Source organism: Triticum urartu, chromosome 5A (genome assembly GCF_056163025.1).
Source record: "Triticum urartu cultivar PI428250 chromosome 5A, HENAU_Tu73, whole genome shotgun sequence".
NCBI lineage: Eukaryota > Viridiplantae > Streptophyta > Magnoliopsida > Poales > Poaceae > Triticum > Triticum urartu.
Genome location: NC_141877.1, coordinates 647,833,324 through 647,847,454, shown reverse-complemented (window position 1 = coordinate 647,847,454; position 14,131 = coordinate 647,833,324).

The following is a 14,131-nucleotide window of genomic DNA, read 5'->3' as shown; positions in this document are numbered from 1 at the left end:
AATAATGATACTTTTGATGTCCTCAATGTGGAAGTGGGTGTGTACTTTATTAGAACACTTCTTTCAGACAAAAAGGGTAAAATTGAATGGAATATTATCATCGTATATGGGGATGCCCAGAGTGCTAGTAAAGCTGCCTATTTGGCAGAAATATCCAGAGTATATCAAGACAATGCTTCTGTCCCATGCCTCATGGGGGGATTTCAATATAATTAGAAAAGTGAGGACAAAAACAAACCTAGTGGATATGACCACTTGAGCTTTGTGTTAAATGCTATTATTTAACAAGCAAGATTAAGAGAACTACCTTTGAATGATAGAAAATTTACTTGGGCCAACAACCATGAGGAGCCTACTTATGAGAAACTTGACAGGATTTTAATGTGCCCAGATTGGGAAGACCATTACCCTTTGACTGAAGTATATGCTTCGGAGAAGGAGTTATCTGATCATACCCCATTGATACTTGATACAGGAGAAAATATCTATATCCCTCCTATTTTTAGATTTGAAAATTCATCGATGATGAGAGAGGGGTTTAGAGATTTTGTTCATAATTTTGGTCTTCTCACTATCCTGAAAACACTATTGAACAGTGATAGATAAGGATGAGAGTGTTTAGACAAAAAGTGAGAGGGTTGATTTTAAATTCTGATGCTTGGTATAGGAAGCTGAAAAAAGAGATTCTAGTGAAACTAGATTCCATTGATAAAAATGATGAGAGAATGGGACTTTCTGCTCATGACAGAAATGAACAGAAAGAACTCAGAGCTCAATTACATAGATTACTTAGGTAAGAAGAAATGAAGTGGTCGCAAAGATACAAGGATAGAGAAATTAAATATGGAGATTGTAACACAAAATATTATCATGCTAAGGCGAATGGCAGGAGAAGCAAAAACAAAATCTTATCATTAAATCAGGATGAGGGGGTGATTGAAGGAGAGGATAACTTGATCAAATATATCACTGGTTTTTATAAAAAACTATTTGGTCAGCCGAACACTTCTACTATCAATTTAAACATCCAAGATGCCCATGGGATCACCAGAGATCAGGCTGCCTCTTTGACTAAACCTTTTACTATGGAAGAACTGCAATCAGTTGTGTTTGGGATGGAAAGGAATAAAAGTCCTGGTCCTGATGGACTCCCTATAGAATTTTATCAACATTTTGGGGAATTGGTTAAGTGGGACCTAATGAAACTTCTAAATGACTTTCATGCTAGAAAATTAGATATTTCTAGACTTAACTATGGGATCATCACTCTGGTGCCGAAAGTTTCTGATGCAAAAAATACAAAAATTCAGGCCTATTTGCCTACTCAATGTTAGTTTTAAAATCATTACTAAAGTACTAATGAACACATTGAGCGCACTCATTAAACCTATAATCTCCCCTGCACAAACTGCCTTTATAAAGGGTAGGTATATAATGTAGGGGGTTGTAGTTCTACATGAAGCTTTGAACACCATTCATCATAAAAAACTAAGTGTTGTTTTGTTTAAAGTGAATGTTGAGAAAGCTTACGATAAAATAAAATGGACATTTGTATACAAAATGTTGAAACTGAAACAATTCCCTAACAAGTGGTGTGACTTGTTAATGCACACTATGCTAGGTGGTCATGTTGGGATTAAAGTAAATGATGGAATAGGACCATATGTTAAAACCTACAAAGGGATGAGGCAGGGGGATGCCATGTCCCCTCTTTTATTTGATATAGTTGTAGATGTTTTAGCCATAATCTTAGATAAAGCCAAACATGCAGGATATGTCAAAGGAGTTTTAGCTGAGTTTGGAAATAATGGGGTGAACATGCTGCAATATGCAGATGACACAATCTCCCTAATGCAGGGTGATGAAGAGAGTGCTAGGAATTTAAAATTCATTCTTAACGTTTTTGAACAAATGTCTGGGCTGACTATTAACTTCCATAAAAGTGAGGTGTTCTTGTTTGGCAAGGCTAGCAATAAAAGTGAGGTATATCAAGAGATTTTCACTTGTAAAAAAGGAGAAGTCCCATTCAAATATTTGGGATTACCTATTTCTGACATTAAACTGGGGAACAAATTCTGGAAAGGTGTTACTGAGAAAATAGAAAAGAGATGTGCTTGCTGGCAAGGGGGGAATGCTGAATATGGCAGGGAGAGTTACTTTGCTACAATCCTGCCTGAAAACATGCCAATTTACATGATATCATTTTACCCCTTGCCAGTAGGGGTTAGAAAGCAAGCTGATTTTTTCAGAGCCAGATTAGTGTGGCATGAAAATGAGGACAAGAAAAAAAAAATACCATTTGGCAAATTGGGAAACTTGCTGCCTCCAAAAAAGTCTAGGAGGACTAGGGATTATTAATTTGGACCTAATGAATAAAGCCCTTCTTGCTAAATGGCTATGGAAACTAGAAACAGAAGAAGGGATGTGGATAAAAATTCTTCTTAACAAATATGTAAAAGGAAGGTGTATTTCTGGGCTCAAAAAGAAACCCGGGGACTCTCAATTCTGGGGGAGTCTTATGAATGTTAAGGATTTATATTACCAACATGTTAAGAAAAAACTAGGAGATGGCAGAAACACACGATTTTGGGAAGATTGGTGGGTGGGGTCCAAACCCTTGAAGGAGGCATATCCCAGCTGAAAGGATCGATATAGTTGACTATAGGGGGGTGTCGGTGTCAAAACCGGCGGATCTCGGGTAGGGGGTCCCGAACTGTGCGTCTAAGGCGGATGGTAACAGGAGGCAGGGGACACGATGTTTTACCCAGGTTCGGGCCCTCTTGATGGAGGTAAAACCCTACGTCCTGCTTGATTTATTCTTGATGATATGGGTATTACAAGAGTTGATCTACCACGAGATCAGAGAGGCTAAACCCTAGAAGCTAGCCTATGGTATGATTGTTGTATATGATCTATCGACTAGCCTGGCCTCGGTTTATATAATGCAACAGAGGCCTAGGATAACAAGAGTCCTTGCCGAATACGCCGGTGGGGAGGATTCCTTGTCTTGATCACCAAGTCTTGTGGAATCTTCCATGTATGCGGCAGCTGTCCGAACTGGCCCATGAGTATACGGCCATGGGGGTCCTCGGCCCAATCTAACAGATCGGGAGATGACGTGTTGAGTACCCCCTAGTCCAGGACACCGTCAGTAGCCCCCAGAACCGGTCTTCAAGTTAGGGACGCTCCTTGATTCTTCCGAACTGTTCTTCATCTTCGGTTGTCGGTCCTGAAAACTGGTTCAACAAATCTTCTCATCTTCGATCTTGAGGATCGCCGAAATGCATTCAACGAGTTTATACGTCGGGTATCCGAGGAGCCCCTTTAAGTTTCTGGCCTTTATCAATGCCTTGTTATTTTTATGCCACACCTCGGGTTTGAAGTTGTTCCCGGGAGGCAGTGTCCTCTTGCGTCCAAGCTCTAACGCCGGACTGCATTCGAGGTATCTTTTGCAGCCGAGCACCAATGCCGGACCGCTTCCGAGCTCCAACGCCGGAATGTATCCGAGCTCCAACGCTGGACTATGTCCAAGCTCCAACTCCGGACTGTATCCGAGCTCCAACGCCGGACTATATCCGAGGTGTCATAAATTACCTTGGTTCAAAAAAGTTGAAGGAGTTTAGCCGAGCTTAATGCCGGAAATGCCCTCTATGGAGCCAGCCACCAGCGCCCGAGCTTTATGCCAGACTGCTTCCGAGGTGGTGCACCACCCCGACTGTGGGCCGATGTTTTGTCAATATTTTTTATTGGTGCAATTTATTCTCTGCCGAGATATATAGCTAGTAGCCCTCAACGTGTGTATCGGTTTAAAACCCGAGATGCACTTGAAGGATGATGTAAGACCACTGATCCCAGTAGCCGCTGAGAATCAGGTTGGTTTGCAAAATCTGCCTGAGGATCAAGTCCTAGCTTGGCAGAATACTTCGGGATACAAAAAGCGGCGTGCTCAGTCCTTGAGACTCAGGTTGGGTGCGGCCGACCAACCTGAGGATCGTAATCTCCTCGGAAACTGTTTTGCACTTAAAATTTTCTGCATTGGACAGGCAATGCAATAGCCCCCGAGACACTGGTCAGGTGGTAACACCAGATCAGGGGGTCGATGTGCCCCTTTAATATTTGTAAATAATAAGCCCGAAGCCCAGTAGCCCCTGAGCCTTAATGCGGGCACGGGTGGCCGAATTAAGGATCAATATCCATAGTAAAATCACAAATTATGTGTAATGACTCTATGTATCCAAGTACTTTACGTCATTAATGCTCGGATCCGCATTGTACAAAACTTTGTTGACTGACCATCGGCTTCCACCTCCTCGGCCAGTAGCCGAGGAGTGTTTGTCCTACTTTATAAAGCCTTTATGAGGGCAAAGATTTACGACAAACAAGGCAATCTGGCCATACGGTTTTATAAACAAAGGTACGCAGAGAGATATGTTATATTACTGTTTAACATAAGAAATGTCTTCCAAAGAAAATAGTCCAGCTATCGGTTCCTTTCTTTGGGTTGTCATGCTAAGCATGATCATGAAACCTCAGCTCTAATGTAAAAGAAAAATATTGAGGATTTAGTTTGGGAGGCTAGTTACTAGCCCCCGGTAGTGTTCGGCGACAGTCGAGGTCAAGCCGTAAACACTTCGGCCATTGTTATGAATGGCTCGTCATTTAACACAGTCATCGGATCGCTAACCAGTTTACGCTTATTGTAATAGTTAGTTTTCGGCTTTCTCCACTGAGGTGCTTAACCATGTAAGGTGGAAGCACAATCGCAGTGGTTCTCCCTTTGCACGCCTAGCCGAACAAAGCGGAACGTAGGAAGTAAGTGCAGGAGCCGGGCAACCCAACTATTGACCGAAGACACAATTTGAAACCGATGCATATATAGCAATATCTGAGAATGTTTTTGCCGAATCTCTAAAGGTGTTCGGTGTTGCACTGCAAGACTTGTGCTGAAAACACACAAATAGTTTAAAAGTGCCAAAAGCTTGGAAAACCAAAAAAACGTCAGTAAAAACATGACGTCCGAACAAGATCAAGTGTTCGGTGCCAATCCGAAAATTGGTCTTAGAAAAACAGAGTGGTTCTGTCGTGCTTTAACATGACACATCCTATCTCAAGACTCCAAGCGGGTCAGCCTGCGGCTTCAACCTCCTATCCCGAAGGCGGAGTACTTCTCATTAGGCCAGTTTAGCAAACTAAACTCTAGCAGCTTTGAGAGAGAAATTAGGCTCCCCGGCTAGTGACCACACACTCGTGTCGAAAAAAGGAGTGATGAATAATAATAGTAATAAAAACTTTGCAACAACTAAGAAGAAGAACACTTATTATAAAACGGCTCATATAAATTTAAGAGCCCCCAAGTGACTTGGGTAAAAGAATTTTATGTATAATGATTGTATGTACCGAAGTACTTATATCATATCTTTGTTCAACCGAACTTTAAACGCGCCTTAACCGACCGTCGGCTTCTCCCTCTTCGGCCAGGGACCGAAAAGTGTTATGTACTCCACCTGTCGAGAATATCAACAGTGTTTCCGATAACCAGGCAACCGGGCCATAAGGCTGTAACAGACAAAGCGCGCTCAGGGAACTTATGCTATATTACAGACGAAGTGTAAGAAGCATCTGCGAAGAAAATAGTACCCCCACCGATACCTTCCTTCGGTGCTCATTATTGCTATGAGACTTGTGCAATAGATTTTTTGTACTCATGAGTTCCGTTGTGTGCCGACCATGATTGAAAACAATAAGAGCGCTAGCTTTCGGCTTCACCCAGTCTAAGGTCAGAGCTCGGAGGACCCGGTCGTGACAATCGCAGAGGTGCTCCCTTTACACCCTAGCCGAACAATCGGGAACGTAGGGGTAAGCGCAGGAGCCAGGCAACCCAGCTTGCAAATCGCTTAAGTCAATATGATGCATATTGTGGCGTAATACACGAACAAGGAACGAAGCCGTACAAGTATAATCATATGCAAGAGGAAAAGCTTCATAAAGAAGCCCCCAAATAAACGGGGTATTTGAATTTGTGCGTCACAAACAAAGTTTGGACAAGGAAATTTTTTACAAGCAACTTTTTTCCAAAAAAGTATAATGCTTGGTCGAACCGAACACAAGTTAAAAATTAAAACTTTGAGCATGAAAGTGACTTAGCTGGTTAATGTGTTCGACATTGATGACGCGGTCCGAGCTTGATGCGGGACGAGGTTCCATCCCCCAAGCCGGTCCCAAGGTGGCGGAGCAAAGAGCTCGGCGCTCTGAAGTGGTGACAAAGCACGGTCAATGCAGACCGGCAGAGTGATGCCGAAGCCCCCGGATCATTTTCCTGTGCACAAAAATAGTGCAAACCGGAGATAATAGTAATAATAATAATTAAAAAAATCGTTGCATAATAAATAATTTATGCAAAGTGAGTAATAAAAGAAATATGTCCTGGCGCCAAAGTCAATGTCGATGCAGGGCGTCGGCGTGATGCGGTAAAGGCGTGGCAAAGCCTGAATTCACAGGTCGGTCCGAGTTTCGGATGCGGCGTTCGCCGGACTATGTATGGAAACTGACCGAACCAGCACGCGACCGTCGTTAATGCGGCCATCATTTGATAGACCTGTGTACAGACGATGGACAAACCAGAGTAATAATTTCTTGGGAAAAATAAACCCTAACAAGCAAAAATTACTAGGATTAATAGCACCTCGTTTATTTGTTGTAGCAATCCGAAGAAAGGTGACTCCAAAAATTGGGAATCGATCCGCACACCCATTGCCTGATGGGTGATAAAGCGATGGTATGGCGATGCTGGCAAAGGTTGGCTCGCCGAGGCAAAGCCCCCGGTCCAGCTAACGTGACGGAACTGGTCGGCTAGTGACGCCGAAGTCTCCGGAGTAGGTTGATGAAGAGATGGCGAAGCCCCCGGTCCAGCCGAGATGTCGAAGCCTCGATGTCAGCCGATGAGTCGAAGTAGGTCGGCGTGATGGACACTAGCTTGAAGAAGCAACAGTGCGGCCCTGCCGATGCAGGTCGTGACGTGGTCGATGCCGACTTGATGCAGTAATCGTGCGGCGATGCCGGTATGCCCGTTCCATGTAATCCGTGGGACGACGATGTTGGTGATGATTTATCCTTCACGATGCCGGACTCTTATTCGGCTTGCCGAGATGATGATCCAAAGAAGTTGAGCTCGGCTCAACAAAGTGACGACGTGTCCAGCGCAGGTCGGCAGCCTTGGAGTAATATTGCCGGTCTGGTTTGACACCAGCATTATGATGAAGATGACCTTAGGGGAGGCTTAAAAATTTATGGGCACGTGTTTAAAAATGACGCACAATACCCTAAAAGAGAATTCCTCTTAAAAGGTTGTCCAATATCACGTTCATAAAGAAACATGAATTCGGGTCGGATCCGTATTCGCGCAGAAAACAGATCCGGAAAATTGGTCCACTCATCGGAAGGTTCCCGGAGTTTGAACCGTCGCATCGAGCTGAAATTTGGAGGGGTGGTAGATATGGGAATTCCGCAGTATATGAACGGTTGGATCTTCCAAAGGACCTCCGAGCTGGGCTCTGGAGGCCACGCCCTAAACTCGTCCAGATTCCCGTCCAGATTTGACAGGGCTCCGTTATATCGTAGATTGTCGGAGATTCCTTCATCGGAACTCGACGAAATTTTGCATGGATGTTGTAGACGTAATTCCGCACTATTCCACCGAAGCAATCGTCAAACCGATGCCCGAGGAGGCGGTGACGGCGGATACAAGTTCGCTGTCTATAAAAACAGCACGGCCGCCTGAGGGCAATGTTGACGTTGAGCCCTCGAGCTCCACGGATGACTCCTCTATGATCATGATAGAGATCGGAGTTGATGTTGAAGAAGGCCCCCGTCCGAACATGACGATCGGAGATGGAGCTCGGTCCTTGGTCGAGCCAAGGTGACCAGTTAAGCCGGCGTCGCAGTTGACCTGCGGGCGAGCCATCGATCCTTTTGCCGATCACACAGGGAACTCTCAATGAAAGCACCAATGTCGGTGTCAAAACCGGCGGATCTCAGGTAGGGGGTCCTGAACTGTGCGTCTAAGGCGGATGGTAATAGGAGGCAAGGGACACGATGTTTTACCCAGGTTCGGGCCCTCTTGATGGAGGTAAAACCCTACGTCCTGCTTGATTTATTCTTGATGATATGAGTATTACAAGAGTTGATCTACCACGAGATCAGAGAGGCTAAACCCTAGAAGCTAGCCTATGGTATGATTGTTGTATATGATCTATCGACTAGCCTGGCCTCGGTTTATATAATGCACCAGAGGCCTAGGATAACAAGAGTCCTTGCCGAATACGCCGGTGGGGAGGAGTCCTTGTCTTGATCACCAAGTCTTGTGGAATCTTCCATGTATGCGGCAGCTGTCTGAACTGGCCCATGAGTATACGGCCATGGGGATCCTCGGCCCAATCTAACAGATCGGGAGATGACGTGTTGAGTACCCCCTAGTCCAGGACACCGTCAGGGGGTGAATAGGCAACTAACACTTTTTAGCTTTTCTTTACCAATTTAAACTTTGCATCAAAGTAGGTTGTCTAGATATGCAACTAGGTGAGCAACCTATATGATGCTTCAACAATAAGTAAACAAGCAAGCAAGGGAAGTAACACAATATAAGCTTGCACGAGTAAAGGGATGAGATAACCAAGAGTGCAGTCGGTGAAGACGAGGATGTGTTACCGAAGTTCCTTCCCTTTAAGAGGAAGTACGTCTCCGTTGGAGCAGTGTGGAGGCACAATGCTCCCCCAGAAGCCACTAGGGCCATCGTATTCTCCTCACGCCCTCACACAATGTGAGATGCTGTGATTCCACTATTGGTGCCCTTGAAGGCAGCGACCGAACCTTTACAAACAAGGTTGGGGCAATCTCCACAACTTAATTGGAGGCTCCCAACAACACCACGAAGATTCACCACAATGGAATATGGCTCAGTGATGACCTCAACCGTCTAGGGTGCTCAAACCACGAAGAGTAACAAGATCCGCGAGGGATTAGTGGGGGAAATCAAATATCTCTTGGTGGATGTGTAGATCTAGGCCTTCTCAACCAATTCCTAAGATATCAACAAGTTTGATTGGCTAAGGAGATAGATCGGGCAAAAATGGAGCTTAGAGCAACAATGGAGCTTGGAGTTGGAAGAGGTAGTCAACTCGGAGAAGAAGACACCCCTTTATAGTGAAAGAACAAATCCAACCGTTATCCACTTAACCAGCCCGTGACCTGCGATACTACCACGAGGGCTCACGGTACTACCGTAGCCACGACAGGGCCTATGACTGGTCCTGAAGCGCTAAGGCAAGGAGCAGTACTACCGCAAGGCAGGAATGGACTAGGCCAGGAAGGCACAGACATATAAAATTACATCCGTGACAACTTCCGCTGAGTTTTGATCCATGCAAAAATCCGACACGATACTACCACAGACCTGGAGCGGTACTACCGCGTAGGGCACGAATGTAAAAAAATACATCCGCCCCTACTACCGCTCATGCTGCTAAGCCTGGCCAGAGCACACGGTACTACCGCGCCCATGCGGTACTACCGCCTACGGCACGGATGTAATTTTTTACATCTGCCCCTACTACCGCACTAGCAGCAGCGCCTGGCCTGAGGCCACGGTACTACTGCTCCCGAGGTGCGGTACTACCGTGAGATCTTGCGGTACTACCGTGCCAGAGGCCGGTACTACCGCAAGGACCCGCGGTACTACCGCTTAAGAGGAGCAGTACTACCGCATGCCCCAGTTCAGCACCACTAGGAGACCTTCATTTTGCATAGACAAGGAGAGACGGAGGATGCTCCAAAGAGCCAAAGGAAAGGTGGTGCAAAAGGAGTAGACATGTACGTGATGATTCCACCCAAACCTTTCCAAAGCGGATCCCCTCTTAATAGTACAGCTTTCCTACGACTCAAATCCACCGAAAAGAAACGTAGAGAAACGTCGTCTTCAATAGTCTTCGAGGGGCACCAAATCGTCTTGTGCCTAGTCATGATATGTCTGAAATACTCCATGCACACAATTAGTCTGCAAAAGCATTGTCATCAATCACCAAAACAACTAAGGGATAAATATGCCCTTACAATCTTCCCTTTTTGGTGGATTGATGACAATACAGGATTTGCACAAAGGAGATAAAAAGAACATGGGCAAACCCCACATCTAAAAAATATAAACGGGCTCCCCCTAGATGTGTGCTAACTGGAGAAGTGCTTTGGACTGCACGACACACATACTAGGATCAACACCCCCCCTATATTTTATAGACAAGGCATATCTTGTAATGATAAAGCTAACACTAATCAAGATAAAAACTATGAGCATAAAGTAAAAGACATAAGATAGCATAGGCTCAATAAGGTACGCAAGAGTGCATATGTCTTACACCATATGATAGAAAGGTCTCACAAGCACAAACCAAACCAAAGAAAATGAGGTTCAACGAAACGAAAGCAAAGCACAAGACGAAATATGACACACGACTAGCAAATCCCACACCCTCTCCCCCTTTGGCATCGAGACACCAAAAAGGCAGAGAGGACACCTACGACACAAGTGGTGGCTCAAGCTGAAACGATCACTCGTCATGCTCCCCGTCGGTCTCAGTAGTGGGAATGGGCTCCTCCTCAAAATCAGTCCACTTGTAACCCTGCTTCGCCATCCATTCGGCCTCTGGAGTGATGTGCTTCTCGGACCCACTGGATATGTCCTCGCCAAACGTCCTCAAGATCCTCTTGTCGCGGCGGCGACTCTCCTTGGAAGCAACATGAGTCTTGTATTGCCCCTTGGCTTGCATGCAGAACAAGGCCTTCATCTTGGCCTTCAGCTTCTTAGCCCATGAGGAATCAGTAGAGGGAGGAGCATACCCAGCACAGCTGTACTCATCCGCTTCCTCCTCCTCCTCCTCCTCAATCTCATCCTCAACGACGTCCATCTGAGCAGCCGCTGCCTCAACACGGGTAGTGGTGTTAGCCCACTTAGGCTTGACGCGGAGCTTGATGGGCTCGTGATGGGTCTAGTCGGGGGCCTCAAACTCAACATTGGGATAGAGCTTCTCCCAAGTCTTCGAGATCAGGTGAAACAGGTAAGGACCATAGATGGGTACCTTACGGTTGAACACCGCAAACTGAAGCTCACACCACATGATATGTGAGACATCAAGTGGTTGCGTCTGAGCACGACGCGCCTCCTAACAAATGAGCATCATATCCACGAGAAAGGCATGTACCTTATCCTTATCACCAATACGTGGGAAGAAGGTGTTGTGAAAGATCCGATACATGATGTCAAGGAATGGGTTCAGTACCCAAGTCTTCTTGCCACTAGGAAGCTTCTTCTCAACATAGTATGGCTGGAGCTTGTTTTTGTTAGCAGACTCAGAGTTGGCATGAGGGTGAACACCAACGGGCTTGTCAAGCCCCTCATCACGAACATGCAGCAGATCCATGAAGCCCTTCCACGTGGCGGTCAGCTGTTGTCCATTTGTCATCCATGTCAAAGTCTGTTCCTCATCAGAGTGGAAGTGGACCGAGGCAAAGAACTGAGCCACAATCTCAGGGTCAAAGTCCAGGTGGAACGTGATCAAGTCCTTAATCCCAAACTGCTCCACCAGGTCAAAAGCCTCACTAAAATAGGCGTGGTGCTTATCCTCCCTCATATGATGCATGTTAATCCAGTGCGTGTCCACATAGAGGTTCTGCCTCGCCTTGATCACATCCAGATAGATAAGATACTGCTGCTTGGTCCAGAACAACTCATTCCCTCTGAAGTTTGCATGAGGACTCACATAGGGGTTGATCTTCCTTCGATTGACAAACTCAGCTGACTTGGTTCCTTCTGCTTGGTTGCGGCTGACTTGGTTCTGCGTTGGGGGGCATTGGAGCCCTCTGGAGCTTCATCTTGGTTGTGCAGACGCTTCGAGCCCATGTCATGAATGGGGTTCAAACAACGAGCATTGGAACTGGAGCCACCATCTATGACACACAACACAAGAACACGCAAGAGAAACGAGAAGGATCAATGCAAAGACCACAGCAAAACAAGGGAAACAAGTAGAACTAGCATTGGGTAATTGCCACTTGGGAGATTTGACAGCAACGGTAGTACCGCATGGATGCGCGGGACTAAAATTTTAGTGCTGCTCTATGACGCCCGGATAATCAAGCTACAGTAACCTCTACTAATGATGTCACGTCACCTCGATTATTGTTGCTAATCTCACGTTAGTTTGAAACCGATTCAAAATTCAAATTCAAAATATGGAAAACAACAAAAGTTTTCAAACATCAAAACTAAAATGTTCGGAGTAAACCAAATATTGCATAGGTAATTATGATGGAGAAACCACACCTTTATAAAATGTTTAAATACTATAAGATGAATAAAATAACATCAAAAACAATTTATTAAACACCTTTTGTAATTAACAAAATGTCAAAATAATTTATTTGTGGATTAGAATTTTTGTGACTATGTGCTAAGTTGAGATCCTAAATTAGATGCTAAGTGTATGTTTTACTAAAACTAAAATAATTGGAAATAAAGTAAAACAGTAAAAAGTAGATAAATAAAAGGAACAGAAAAGTAAAATAAAACAAAAAAGGAAACCCCCCGGCCAACTGGGCCAAACGGCCCAGCCGGCCAGCCCAACTAGCCTAGCCCGCCGGCCCATCGTCGCCGGCCCACCCCACTCCCCATAACCCCCCTGTCGGTGAAACCCTAACTGACACCCCACCCACTCTCTCCTCCCTCTCGCCCCTTCCCCCGATCTGGATCAGGGCACTCGGGCCCCAACCTCGTGCCGTCGCCGTTCACCGAACCAGGCGCCCCACCGCCGCCGCCCCTCACCGGATTGACCTCGCCAGACTGCCTCCTCACCCCCTCCTCGCCGGACTACCTCCTTGCCTCCTCATCCCCCTCCTCGCTGGACTGGTCGCCCTGACTCTCCCTCGCCAGACTCCGTCAAGCCTCGCCGCCCCTGAACATCTACATCGATTGGTGAGGTCAACCCCGCGCATCTGGCCTCTCCCCTTGCTCGCCTCGCCATCGCCCTGCCCGGCCTGTGCTCGCCAACTGCGCCACACTGCTCTGCCTGTTGCTGTTCGCTGCTCCCCCTCCCCGCTGCTAACTCTGCTGCCTGCGCTGGTTGCTGCTTCTGCCACCGCACGGCCACAACGGCCCGTGCCTGCGCTGCATCGCGTTTGAACACGCCCGCCCTGCCCCGTGAACCGTGCCGCGCCCCTGCTCACCGTGCCTCGCTTCGCTCCGGATGCCTGCTACCTGCGCTCTGCCTCCCTGCGACGCCTCTGCTCGCCCCTGCTCCGGTCCCTCTATCGCCCGCGACTGCGCCCGCTTCCACCCGCAGCCACTCCCTGCTCGCGCGTGACGCCGCTGGGCGCCAGAGCTCGTCCCGCGCGCGTGCTCCACCGCGCTGCCCGCCTAGCCCCGCCGCTGCTTTGGCCACGACCACGGCCGCCGTGCGCCCCTGGATGTGCGCCTAATCGGGCCACGCCCGTAACCGCCACCCTGCGCCGCTTTGGCCCAGTGCCAATGACACATGGGGCCCAGCCCCTAGAACAAAATTTTAAAAAAGGAATTAAAATAAATAAATAAATAAATAATAAAATTAATTAACTAAATAATTAAATTAATTAATTCTGTTTAAAATAACTAATTAAGATTAATTAACCTAATAACTAGTTAACCTAATTAACTACTGTTAATTAGTCAAACAGTCGCCGACAGGTGGGACCCACCTGTCAGGTTGACCAGGTCAACTACTGACGTCAGCAAAAATTGTTCTGGATAATGTTGAATTAAATTAATTAAATAAATGCTAAAATTGATTTAATTCTTTTAAAATCAGTATAAAATAAACCGTAGCTCGAATGGAAAAACTTTGTACATGAAAGTTGCTCAGAACGACGAGACGAATCCGAATGCGCAGTCCGTTTGTCAGGCACACGTCCCTAGCATAGCGAACATGCAACTTTCCCCCTCCGGTTCATCTGTCCGAAAACGCGAAACACCGGGGATGTTTTCCCGGATGTTTCCCCCCTTCACCGGTACCACCTCATACTGCGTTAGGGCACCCCTAGCACCGATACCTGT